This window comes from Mustela nivalis, assembly GCF_964662115.1.
Source record: "Mustela nivalis genome assembly, chromosome: 10".
In the NCBI taxonomy this organism is placed as follows: Eukaryota; Metazoa; Chordata; class Mammalia; order Carnivora; family Mustelidae; genus Mustela; species Mustela nivalis.
Genome location: NC_139029.1, coordinates 36,014,934 through 36,028,352, shown reverse-complemented (window position 1 = coordinate 36,028,352; position 13,419 = coordinate 36,014,934). Strand labels below are relative to the sequence as shown.

Sequence of the window (13,419 nt, the reverse complement as noted above, 5' to 3'; positions counted from 1 at the left end):
TAAGAAATGAAACCGCATAACTCAGATTTTTGGTATAACTTTCAGATTTGCTAGTTATTTAATTTAGGTAGGTTGTACAGCATATGGAAAGAGCCACATATACCTGGGTTTGAATTCTGTACTGTGGTGCTATCTGGACATATTGAACCTTATTTTTATCATTAATAAAATGGGAATGAGGGCGCCTGGCTGGCTCAGTGGGTTAAGCCGCTGCCTTCGGCTCAGGTCATGATCTCAGGGTCCTGGGATCGAGTCCCGCATCGGGCTCTCTGCTCGGCAGGAAGCCTGCTTCCCTCTCTCTCTCTCTGCCTGCCTCTTCGTCTACTTGTGATCTCTCTGTCTGTCAAATAAATAAAATCTTTAAATAAATAAATAAATAAATAAATAAATAAATAAATAAATAAAATGGGAATGATACCTATCTTGGATGGCTATTATGAAGAATACATTAGGTAAATGATGCAAATATTGTAGGTAAATGATGCAAAGTGACTAGCATTGTACTTGACAAAATGCTTAAAATGATTTAGTTCCCTTTCCCTGTCATTAGTTTCGTCATTGTATGCAGAAATCCACCCAAGTGTACACAGTTGCCTTAGCATCATTATTTCTATTTTTTAAAAATCCTGTTAATCTTGTATACAAGTGTGCCTTTTGGTAAAGGTTTTATGTAGCTTTTACAAGTGAAACTAAACACATGACCTCAGTCTCTGATAATATTGCCCACTTCCACTCTGTATATGGCTTCTCTTACTTGTGAAGATATTATTTTTGAAATAAAAATAAATTTAGTTTGAGTGTATGTCCTATAAAACCAGTTTTGATCCTAGGACGTTTATTTTGTCCTTTATTTGTTTTAGATTTAGCACAGATCTGTTTTATAAATTAACCACATATATATTTTTTGACTTGGGGGTTGTTAGAGGTAGAATTTAGAGTAAGTTACCCTAATTCAACAGAAGTAGCAAGATGATGCGAGCTTTTGAATTAGGAAGTATTTTCAAGTGTTTGTGTGGGGAAAATGAAAAAAAGGAACATTTGACTTCAGTAAATTTTTATCTACCAATTTTCTGTAGCTCTTGAAAATTATAATGAATGTGATTGAGCAATTACCTTTTTGAGAAGACACATTTAGATGCCGGTCAGAGAGGCGTATGTATGTACACACACACATGCACACATACACTATCTTAAGAAACCAATCTTAGGTTTACCAGGTAAATTCTAAAAAATCTTTAATTACAAAGGTTTCCTTTAGAGATCTCAACCCAAGATAAAAACAAAGTAAAATTTTAAATATATTTAAATATTTTTGGAAATTGCTGGCTAATTACTGCCTGTGAATTACTCACTGTCCAGAAAAATAGTCTAGTGGTTAGATACACAGGCTCTGGAATCCCACTGCTAGATTTCCTTTCCACTTCCATTACCTAATACTGTCTTACCTTAGAAAAATGAACAGATTTCTTTACATCTTAGTTTTTTCATCTGTAAATGAAGATAACATTACCAGTCTCATGGGGTCACTATGAAGATTAAATGCGTTAACAAATATAAAGGGCTTGAAACATGCCTAGCACCTCGTCAGGCCTCTGGAAATGATATTTACTATGATTATGATGTAGCTAACTGTGGGACTCATCTGAAATATGCTTTCTGAAACATTACTTAGTAGAGCTTCCTTCTCCCTGTTTTTAAGAATATGCTGCTATTAAAAAGTTATATTGAAATCTACCACTGGACAAGGACATGTTAAAAATATTTCACATTTTCCTAAAGGATAGAAAAAATATGCTATCCTGTTCTTTGTGGCCCAGCAGTTGTTCACATATGATATATTCCTAAAACTGTGCTGCATAAAGAATGTGTTTTGGCATAGAAACTGCATAATTTGGAGAGGTTTTTGTTGATAATCTTAAACAAAAACAGTCAAACTCATTTCAGTTCCACTGGAAAGCTTCGGGGCCAGCGGGGGGCGGGGGGGCAGGGGGGTTGTTTTTGCCAAATGAGAGAAAAGATGCCAGCTTTTGAATTAGGAAGTATTTTCAAGTGTTTGTGTGGGGAAAATGAAAAAAAGGAACATTTGACTTCAGTAAATTTTTATCTACCAAACATTCAAAGCCTTGGAAAACTATTTTCACTAAACTTTTACGATAAATAATGGCTTGTATTTTATATAGCCTGTTATGGTTTTCACACATTTTTATAGAAATTATAACTCCCCATAACACCTTTATGAATTAGGTAGGTCTGGGATGATAATGTCCATTTTTGACAAATGAGAAGACTTAGGTTTGGGTTAAGCATCTCTTGTAGTCCACAGTGGGAGTGTAAGAGGCTGAATTAGGATTTAAACCCAGATATTAATATTTTCTCATAAATATCCTATAGAACTTTTTTCCAATATTGTTTGGTTTTCCTTAGGTATTAGATTTAATATCAGACTTTAAGAGATAATATTTGATTCATTTGTATTTTTGGAGGAAGCTTATTGTCCCTCATTCAGATTTGTTTATATGTTTGTGAATATCTACAAATACGTGCTTTTCCTGCTCCCTAATCTGCTCCTACCCATCGGCCAATTTATCTGCTTATTAACAGACCTCTGTTACCTTGAACAGCAAAGGAAATTAAATTACTCAACTTGAAACTGTTAACAGCTCTACTAAAAAGTTCTGTGGGATTTAAAGTGATCTACTTACTACAAATAATTAGAAATTATCATGATTTGGAAATAACTTTTCCTTAGGTATAGGATTCAGGAGTAGAATATCAGAGACATACCTAATATTCATCTCAACAGTGGAATATGGATGAAAATATAGCATCCAGGTCAAAAGCTGGAGAGACATTTTTTTTTCTTACAATTTCATTTATTTATTTGTCAGAGAGAGAGAGAGAGGATGTGAGCACACAAGCAGGGGGAGCAGCAGCCAGAAGGAGAAGCAGGCTTCCCTTGAAGCAGGTGGCCCCATGCGGGGCTCCATCCCAGTACCTGGTATCATGACCTGAACAGAAGGTAGACGCTTAACCCACTGAGCCACCCAGGAGTCCCGCTGGTGAAACTTTTGGTTATGTTCCAGTTCAGTGGTTCCAAATCCTGACTGATCAGAATCATGTTAAATTTAGTTTCCTCATCTCAGTCTTTGGAGAGCATGATGCAGTAAATATAACCATTTTTATGAGTCTCTTTCAGTGATTGTGATGTTTGCCCCAGTTGGAGGGTCTAGCACCTATTCACATCTTCCTCTGCAGTAAGGAGCATGTAGGACTTATCTTGTGATTTAAATTTCTCCTCCTTTTTCTTTTTTTGGAAGATTTTTAAGTAATCTCTACACCCAACATGGGGCTCAAACTTACAACCCCGAGATCAAGAGTTGCATGCTCTACCCACTGAGCCAACCAAGCACCACCCCCCTCCTCCTCTTAAAATGTTTTCATCTTGCTAACCTCTTCAGCATCTGAATTTTTTTTTTTTTTAAGCACAAAACATTTTGAGCTCCAAGAAGTGATAAAGGCTGGCTCTTGATTCGCATATGAATTATATACCTTTTGGGTTATCCATGGCTAACAAAAATCAGATTTTTTTCTCCCTTCCTCTAAAGAGTTTGCAAGGTCATTCATTTATCTATGTACTCATTAGCAAAAACACTGGACACCTACTGTGAACTAGTTATTGTGAGTGGCACTGGGCAAATATAAATAAGATACATCTTGACCTCTCACAAACATAAATACGGTATGTTCTAAAATGTTAATGTAAGGGCCTATTTAGCCAGAGCAGCCCCACCTCAGTTGAACAGCCATTTTGTTGTTTATGCAGTAAAACTTACATTGACCCTGCCCCCCTCCCCCAGAGTAACTTATTTAAAAGCAAGTCCGGGAAACCAGTCCCAGGTAACAAAACCCAAATACAAGGGTAGGTCAGGTCAGGTAGAGACAACAGCCCGAATGCAGGGATGACTCTGGTCAGGTGGAGACATCCAATCAGTAGAGCGCGCATAGCTACTCTCTCCCTAGCTACCAAGGAGTGCAGGCCCTGCCTTTTGGGTGCCAGTTCTCACCAAAGTGATAGGCTAGTTCAAATGTCTACTACAGAGTAAATTGTAATTCAGTTGGTCACTTATGTGTGACCTAACATGACTGTGCAGCTTTCTCTGTGGTTACAATCTCATTGGCCACCTGTGTGTGGCCAGGTCGAACCACATGGCCTTTGCTCTATAAAAGTTAGTCTGTGAGGCAGGGAGGGGTCGCCATCTCTGTAAGAGATGCGGCCCCGGCCGGTGGGTTTGATTCTCGATGCTTGGCGCGAAATAAAGCTTTGCTTGACCTTCGCTTTATATCAGCCTCGCTCCTTTAATCACGGATCCATTATTGGGGGACCCAACATTGGGGACCCAACAGTTAAGTATAGTGGAAATATACAATATAAATGGATGAAAGAGATGTTTGGGTGGATGCTTTAGGAGCATGAAAGAGGAAGCAATTAATGAGTAAAGGAAGACATTACAAAGCAAAACCTTTTATCTCAGTCTTTTTTTTTTTAATTTAAATCCCCTTTTTATTCTTTCATAGATTTTAACAATTATACACAACTTTGAACATAAAGATAGTGAAATCTCAAGGATAAGGAGGCAATATATATGGCCTCTTCTATTCGTTCTTCAAGATGGAAGGAAATTTCCAAAGGGTACAATGTGTGAGGTTTAACACTGGAAAAATACATATGAAACTTGTTTAACTGGCTCCACTCAGGACCAGGCATAGCACAATAAATATAGAACTGCGTCATCTTTTTAAAAGATTGTTGTAATTTTAACACATTCTTACCAAAGAAATATGATCAGTGACCAATTTGAAATTCTACAACACAAAGGTGGAGGGACACTTACAAAGAATATCAGAGCATCTTCTCTAGCATCTTCACTCCCATACAACAACATTCTTAGAAGGGAGTAGGAATTACATCGTAAATTCAGAACGACAAAAAACAAACTTGGTCAAACTTTCTTCATCATACCATTCATTACTATCACAATCCTAGTTTGCTGGTAGGTTTAAGGTAGGAATAGAACATTTCTGAAATCCTTTTCATTTCCATTGGTCTTCGGGCCTCTGGGTAGGAGGCCACATTGGAAGCAAACTGATAAAGCAGCACCATTAAGTCCGCATCTCAACAAATCACCGCATAATTTTTATCTTCCAGTATTTGGAAAGGTTAAAAAAAAAGAGAACTGCATGGAAGAATATCTATCCTGAAGAACAAGCCACTGTCAAAACATGCAATCCGCAAGGATTTCAACACACTATCGCTGAACTGTCTACTCACGGCATCTTTCCTTAACGGACCAAAAGAAACACGTTACCTAAAAATTAAATAATAATATGCTGAGGCATAAAATAAATACTTTATTTATGCTATTATGTTTGGGTATTTGAGATTGTTAGACATGTTCACATACCCTTTCCTCTCCCCAAAGAGGAAACAATGGTGCCAGCACTATTGGTCAGAAAGAGTTAATGAGAAACAGTTGCTCTCAGAGCTGTTCTGCAGTGTGCCTTACACAGACACAGAAATTATTTAAAAACATATACTGAAAAGACAGGATGAAATTATCTTTTTTTCACGTGACCCAGATTCTGTCATCAGCAGATGTAAGAATTAATCTCATCCCTATTAAATAGAATGGAAACTGTTATGCTGCTATTGCTACAGATATTCTGGGAAAACTCTTGAGCCGGTAAACTGGTTGTTTCAAAAGTTCACGAAACAAACAAGCATGCAAACACATGACACATATTACCTTGTAAAAATGCAATGCCATTCTGGCCCCAAGCATCACTACAGTCCAGCTGGTCCTTAATGGTGCGAACAGCCTTTAACCACACTGAACCCCTTCTCGGTGGCATTTTACCCACCCCCCCCATGAGATTCTCAGAAGCTCAGGCTTCTAAGACATTTGAGAAAAAGAAAAGGGTGTGATGTGATTCAAGTTCCCAGTGATTGTTTTAAATGTGATTTTAAGAAGAATTTCCCGGTAATGCAGTAGTATAGTCCTTGATACTGAACTTTTCACACTGAAATACAATATGCTTTAACAAGAGGATGTTTAAGTTTGACCACCTGGCTCCTTTACCACTTTTTTGGAGGGTACTGATTCATAAACTGTGCTGAGTCCCACAAACGCCTGTTTCAAAAACAGTAGAGTTTCCAACAGTTTCCTATAAACATTCCTGATTTATACTGGGGGAAGCAATGCATAATTGGAACATTAATCATTCACGTTTTAAAAAAAAGCAGTTATATCCTGCAAAGCAGTTACTTAGCAAAACGCTAAGCTGCGAATAATCTTACCACACAGATATTGAGTCATTTCACAAAGTTACCTGTCAAAATGTATAGAAATCTGGCCTTCCATTCCAAATCTATTGCAAAGAGAGTACATGCAGTAGTCCTGTTTACAATTTAATGGCAATGAGGAAAGGGTAAACCTAGGACAAGGAGAGATGTCACCCTACAGACAAGTTTACAGTAGTGTAGCCATTATATATCATATTTACTACATTCACCACTTCGGAGAAAGGATCACGGAGGCCCTTCAAACACTGGAAGAAAGGAATGTTTGTTTTATATAAGACCTACCAGGTAAACAGGGAAACAAATAGTAACACACACAGGCACTAGCCTTGAAGCTGCACAATAAGGAAGCAAAGGGTTTGGCGATGAGAAATTTAGGAAAATGTATACATACGAGACGAGCTTGCTCAGGAAAAGAAGGAAAGAAATCACAGTTCTAATCTTCAAGGCTACGAAACGCATTCTGCATATCTTCAAGAAGTTGTGCATAGTCGGCCTTGATCTTTGCCTCACCATCTTTCACTGGATCCTTGAATTTCATGGAGGAAAGTTTATAGAGGATCTCTCCCATGTGCTCACGGATAATGGACCACGTGATTTTATTGTCACTCTGTGCAGTGGTCTCAACAGCTCTATGGGCCATATCATAAAATGCGATCATGTTGGACAGCATCCCAACCGTCTTGTAGAATGGGCAGAACCTGTCATAAGGAGTATATCCATTTTGTTGTAAGAAATCATCTTTGATAAGTTTTGCTACCTCCAGAGTGATTTTATCTGTTTCGGCTAGAGAAGCCTTTCCCACAAGCTGTACAATTTCTGCCAGGTCTTCTTCCTCCTGCAGAATCTCCTTAGCTTGGGTCCTCAGAGGAACAAATTCTGTGAAGTGTTTGTCATAGTACTCGTCCAAGGCATGCATGTACTTGCTGTAGCTGATTAACCAGTTGACAGAGGGGAAATGCTTATGTTGAGCTAGTTTCTTATCTAAGCCCCAGAATACCTGAACAATACCAAGAGTAGCAGATGTAACTGGATCAGAAAAATCACCACCAGGCGGAGAAACCGCTCCTACAATGCTGACACTTCCTTCCCTTTCAGGATTTCCCAGACATTTCACCCTGCCGGCTCGCTCATAGAAAGAGGCCAGACGGGCACCAAGATATGCAGGCTATCCACTATCTGCAGGCATTTCAGCTAAGCGGCCGGAGATTTCTCTAAGGGCCTCTGCCCATCTAGAGGTAGAGTCAGCCATCATACTGACGTGATAACCCATGTCACGGAAATATTCTGACAGCGTAATTCCAGTATAAATAGAAGCTTCTCTAGCAGCAACAGGCATATTGGAGGTATTGGCTACCAAAGCTGTCCTCTTCATAATTGATTCCACCTTACCATCAACTTCCATTGTGAGCTCTGGAAAGTCGCGGAGGACTTCAGACATCTCATTTCCTCGTTCACCACATCCTACATAGATGATCACATCACTGTTGGAATACTTGGATAGGGACTGTGATATCACTGTCTTCCCACAGCCAAAAGCCCCCGGGATTGCAGTAGTTCTTCCCTGTACACATGGAAAAAGGGCATCAAGAACCCTTTGGCCAGTCAACAAGGGATGATTAGCTGGCAGCTTCTCAGTGACTGGCCGAACTTGACGTACAGGCCATACTTGTACCATGCTAAACTTTTCCTTTACGCTTTCAAATTCAAGCTCCAAGACAACATCTGAGGTATCGTAATTTCCAGGTGGAGCAATGTAAGTTACAGTTCCTCTGTTTCGTGGGGGTAACATGATTTTGTGTTTGATGAGTGAGTTCTCATTGACAATTCCATAAATATCTCCACCAGTGATGTGACTACCAACCCGTAGGTTTTTGCAAGGTGTAAAATCCCATTTGACATCTCTGCTGAGAGCGGACACATTTACTCCTCTGGGAATGTAGATACTTTGAGTCTGACTGCTGATATCTGACAAAGGTCTCTGAATACCATCAAAAATAGCTCCCATGATGCCAGGCCCAAGCTCTACTGAGAGGGGTTTACCAGTGCGGAGTACAGGATCTCCAACAGATACACCAGAAGTTTCTTCATACACCTGGATAGTAGCCATGTCACCCTCCAATCGGATAATCTCTCCAACCAGCTCACTGTGGCCCACTCTCACCAGCTCATACATGGCCGCACCTGCCATGTCACAGGCTGTGACCACAGGTCCTGAGACCCCGTGCACATAACCAAACGTGCTTTCTTTATCTTCATCAAGTATTTTGGGTAGCTTGGAGAAATCCATCATGTTAATTTACCTGCCGGGGCGCGAGGTGCAGAAACAGTACCGATCACGGACCAGAGGCTCTGTCCTTTTATCTCAGTCTTAATGGATGATTTGACTGGAAGGGGAAAGGCAGGGAGGGCCTCAGAACTCTCAGGGACATGAAAAAAGCACAGCATATTCTGGGGCCTGCAGGAGGTTTAGAATAGTCAAGGTGTAAAGGTCCATGGTAAAACTGGGGCCCAAGATGAGGATGAGATGTAGATGGAAATTACATCAAGGCCCTTCTTCACATGCTTTACTATAGATTGTGAATTGTGTCCTTGTACCCTGAAAGATTGTTAGGTGCTCAAATAATGCCATTTCCCTCTCCTAGTATTATTAAGCAGATGTAGCGGACATCCCAAAGGTCACAAGTCAGATAAGAGTCAGGCTTTTATAGTCTGTTTTTCTGGCTATTTTTCTTCTTTTAGCTTATTTATTGCACTTGCATGGTAAACACTATAGATGAGCGAAGAAAAAAAAATATCATTCTCAAACATTTCCACTGAATTTTCAGTCTACTTCAGCAGATGGTATAAATACTTGAAAAGATCACAGTAAGAGATATCACAAAGGATTCTATAATTGCTGAAGAGTCCGTGAATAGTAGGAGTTCAAAAGACGGAGGAACCGGTGCCCTTGATCTGAAAAGGCTTCCTGAACACAGAGGGACGTGAGTTCACACTGAGGGGTGGGTCAGATTGGAAGAGGTAGGAAAGGAGAAGCGTCTTTAAAAGGGAAAATACTGAGCAGCAGCAGAAAGGTGTGAAAATGAGGGTTAACCACTGTGTGTGAGGGCAGCATTTGGTCACTTGGCTGGAGCTAGAGTTTTGTGCAGGGAGAACATCAGTAAGTACTGACAATAAATAAATGTGTCTTCCACATGAAATGAAGCCTTCAGAAAACCTAGTGAGAAAGTCTGTTGCTGAATTTACTTTTGGTCCATCTTAAAGATCTCACATAAAACTCTTCAGCTGAACTTTAAAAAATAAATATTTTGTAATAGAAGAGCATTTTCTGGCTCTTTCAAGACCCTCTCAGATCCTAAAGTCATTGCCAGAGATTTTTCAGCTTAAACTCATGCTGTTTAAATGCATTCGAAAGAGATTTAGATAGCCTTTAATGTTTGATTTAGATTTTTTTTCAAGAAAAAAAAATAGAAAAGTCTAACCATCGACCTTGTGTACACAGAGAGCATAATTGTCACATCTTCAATCTGTTCGATGCCTGCATGTGGTTCATTGTTTGCGTATAGCCAGTGAACTTTAGGGATAATTCCTTCTTGTCTCCAACAAGGATGAAACTATCCCGATAAGGGCCACCATTGCTAAGGCATCAGAGATTAATATAAAAACATTTTCTGATAAACTTAGAATCACTGTTATTTTATATCCATATTCTAGGTGGATATTTCAGCTTTAACTGGACTTACCAAACATTGCTTTCTGATTTTAAAAAAAGCAATACTTTATAAAAATTAGAAAATTTATAGAAGTACTTGCTCACATAAAAGTAAAAACTTCGAATAACTTGGTAATATTTTTGTATGTTTTATTGTGATAGTCAATATGCAATTGCTACAAAGCTGCATTTTATAAATACTGTATCTTACTACTTCAATGTTAATATGTACACTTGAATTTTTCTAAAATGATGCATAATTGCATTTTTAATGATTATCTAACATTGCATTGGTATACTCCAGAGCAACTTAACCATTCCTTTATGGTTTGACGTGTAGGTGTGTATGTGTCTGTTACACACTTCAACTAAGGAGAAACGTGTTTGCACCGAAAGCAGGTTATATGATCTACTTATGCAACATGCAAGCAGAAAATAGATGACAGAAGGGTTGTTCTTCCTTCTTTGTTTGTTTGTACCAGAACACTCTATTATTTACATACATTTTAGCCTCTGTGCCATTTTCAGAAGCTTTATTTGTCTCACTTACTTTTTGGTTTGGGTAAGGCTGAAATAGAAAATCCATCTGTGAAGCATATTGTATATTCACATTGAAGGCTAAAAATCCATTTTTAATTAAAACTTTATTCAGCTCTATGGTTCACTTTGTCCTGTTTTTATTATGAAACACTTCAGTCTTCTTCCTAAAACACATATGTCTTGTACATTTCAAGATGTTCCTTGTTGCTCATGCGGAACTAGCTCCTTTATGCTGTCAGCTCACTGCCATATGTTCCGGCTGTTCATTTTGCTTCCTTTCTGGCATTTGTGTAGGCAACATCTTGTATGTAATACAAGTTAGTTTCATTCCCTTCGCTTTTATAAAACTTGTTAGAAGGTAAAATAGCAAACTGGAAACACTGAATGATTCTCTGGCTTGTTAGATTACACATGAGTATAAAGGATGTAGCCTCTCTTAAGTTCTTAATGTTTATAAGATATGAAGAGAAAATATGTCCAGTGAGACCAAAGTCTTGCCAGATGTGAATAATTATGATTAAGATATAATTGATGCTACTTGGCAAGGGCACATATTATATAAATTGCAGTTCTTTATATTGATTATTAAACCAAATGTGAAGATTGGAGGGGAAAGGAAGCATAAAAATCAGATTATCCCTTTTATTTTCAGCAACACACCATCAGGTTCTCATCTGAAAATATCTTTGTAGGATTGTCCACACCATGTAAATGATCTTTAAGGTGGGAGGGGCAGAGAGAGAGAGAGAGATGGAGAGAGAGAGAATCTTAAGCAGACTACACCCAGCACAGAGCCTGACATGGGGCTTGGTCTCATGACCCTGAGCTCATGACCTGAGCCAAAAACAAGAGTTGGAGACAACCAACCAAGCCACCCAAGTGCCCCTCCATGTAAATGATTTTTAAGATAAATTGGGTTGTACTTCAAGTTAAGTATATTGAGATGAACTAATTTAAAAAGTAGTGATGTTTGAGTTAAATCTGAATTAGAAAAGGCAATGATATCTGATGGTATTATAATAAAGATTATAATAAAGAAAATTCTGTAAGGATGGGCTTTACATTCTCTATTATATAAAGTCCCTGAATAGTATAACCTCAGCTACTTGAACCCTAATGAGTTCTGAATATTTGAATTTCTCAAAGAGTTCCATTATACTTCCATTAAAATATTTGTTCTTTTAACTATTGACTGCAGCATCTAAATTTATCACATATTTCCTAACCTCCTTGAACTAGACATTCTAATGCATTCTTGATGATTTTGGCTCACCAACATGAACAGCAGGTGCTGTGTCAGCCTGCACAGGCACAGGGCTGCTGAGGTGGAGGGGAGCCTTTGTGCCCGAAGTCACTGCCTCTGTGTGATTACGGTTCTTTGTTTTATTTTTAGCACTGATGCTACTTTGATGTCTGTCCTGTTCTTGCTGACAATTGGCACATCTCATTATCTCAGAATTTCTTCTTCCTCTTCAAATTTTCTGTTTCTGGCATAGAGCAAACTTGGGGACCAGGTCACCAGTGTAGAATGATCCCATAAAACAATAACAGAAGTGTCCTGTCAGCTACCTCTTATGTATTGATGTTACGTCATCAGCTCTGACTAATAATGTTTGCCTCCAGTTCCATCCATCTGGATGAACTTACTGTGTCCAAAGACTTTAGCTGTCAGTGTAAATGTTAATCTGTTTCTCCAAATTTGGAGATAAATTACTTTGGCCTAATGTTCTAACTTCATAGAAATTTTAACATGAGAGAAGCACAGGTGCATTTCGACTACCCTGAGTAGTCGAAATATGATAACTTAGTATATCATACACCTTTACCTTACATTGATTATAATACATATTTTTTTTTTATTTATCATCTTGCACAACCTAGTATGTAAGACTTATCATTATCCCAGTACAGACATCATGGCATATTTAATTTAAGCTCCTGGTGGTTTCCCTCTGAAATGGAAACCCTTCTTCCATCATAGCACAAATGAAAGAGCTAAGATATAAGGTTTTATGTATTCTGTGCAGCCATTTTGAAATGGGCTAATAAATTTTTATTCCATCAGTAACATTTGAACTTAGCATTCTGAGTCATGTCCTACAGATTTACGTATTTGATAAGCACTTTGCTGTCACTGAACTAAGAGAAACACGCATCCAGCACTCAACTTTAGTGGGACACTAGAGCATTTCTTGAACTCTGTTGAGCATTTTTTTGCCAGGTCCAGTTCTAGGTGCCAAGGAAAGCAGATACAGGGATAAATGAAGTTCCATTCCTACTTTTGAGGAACTTCAAGTCCTAAGGAGAATGAGACAATGAGGTAGGTTAAACTTCAATGTGGAAAATGCGGTAATAAATAAAAACAAATCCAGTTGTGAGCTCTAGAAGCTGATGGAAGAGGAAAACAAAACAAAAAAAAAGAGTTGAGGGCTGGTGGGCAAGTAAAGGGGCAGGAGAAAAATCCTTCCTCCCTGATTTAAATTAAAACCACATTGAGATACCACCTTACACCAGTTACAATGGCCAAAATTAGCAAGACAGGAAACGTGTGTTGGAGAGGATGTGGAGAAAGGGGAACTCTCTTATGCTGTTGGTGGGAATGCAAGTTGGTGCAGCCACTTTGGAGAACAGTGTGGACATTCCTCAAGAAATTAAAAATAGAGCTTCCCTATGACCCTGCAATTGCACTACTGGGTATTTACCCCAAAGATACAGATGTAGTGAAAAGAAGGGCCATCTGTACCCCAATGTTTATAGCAGCAATGGCCACAGTTGCCAAACTATGGAAAGAACCAAGATGCCCTTCAAC

The 13,419-nt window shown here is 38.6% G+C and overlaps 1 long non-coding RNA gene and 1 pseudogene across 4 annotated transcripts in view; both read right to left on the bottom strand.

The window, feature by feature from the left end:
- Positions 1–13,419, bottom strand: part of LOC309843112 — a 1,054,942-nt gene that overhangs the window by 890,579 nt on the left and 150,944 nt on the right. The window lies entirely within an intron of this gene.
- Positions 4,535–8,711, bottom strand: LOC309843110 (V-type proton ATPase catalytic subunit A pseudogene; annotated as a pseudogene). Its single transcript has one exon. The product of its transcript is annotated as a V-type proton ATPase catalytic subunit A pseudogene (transcript).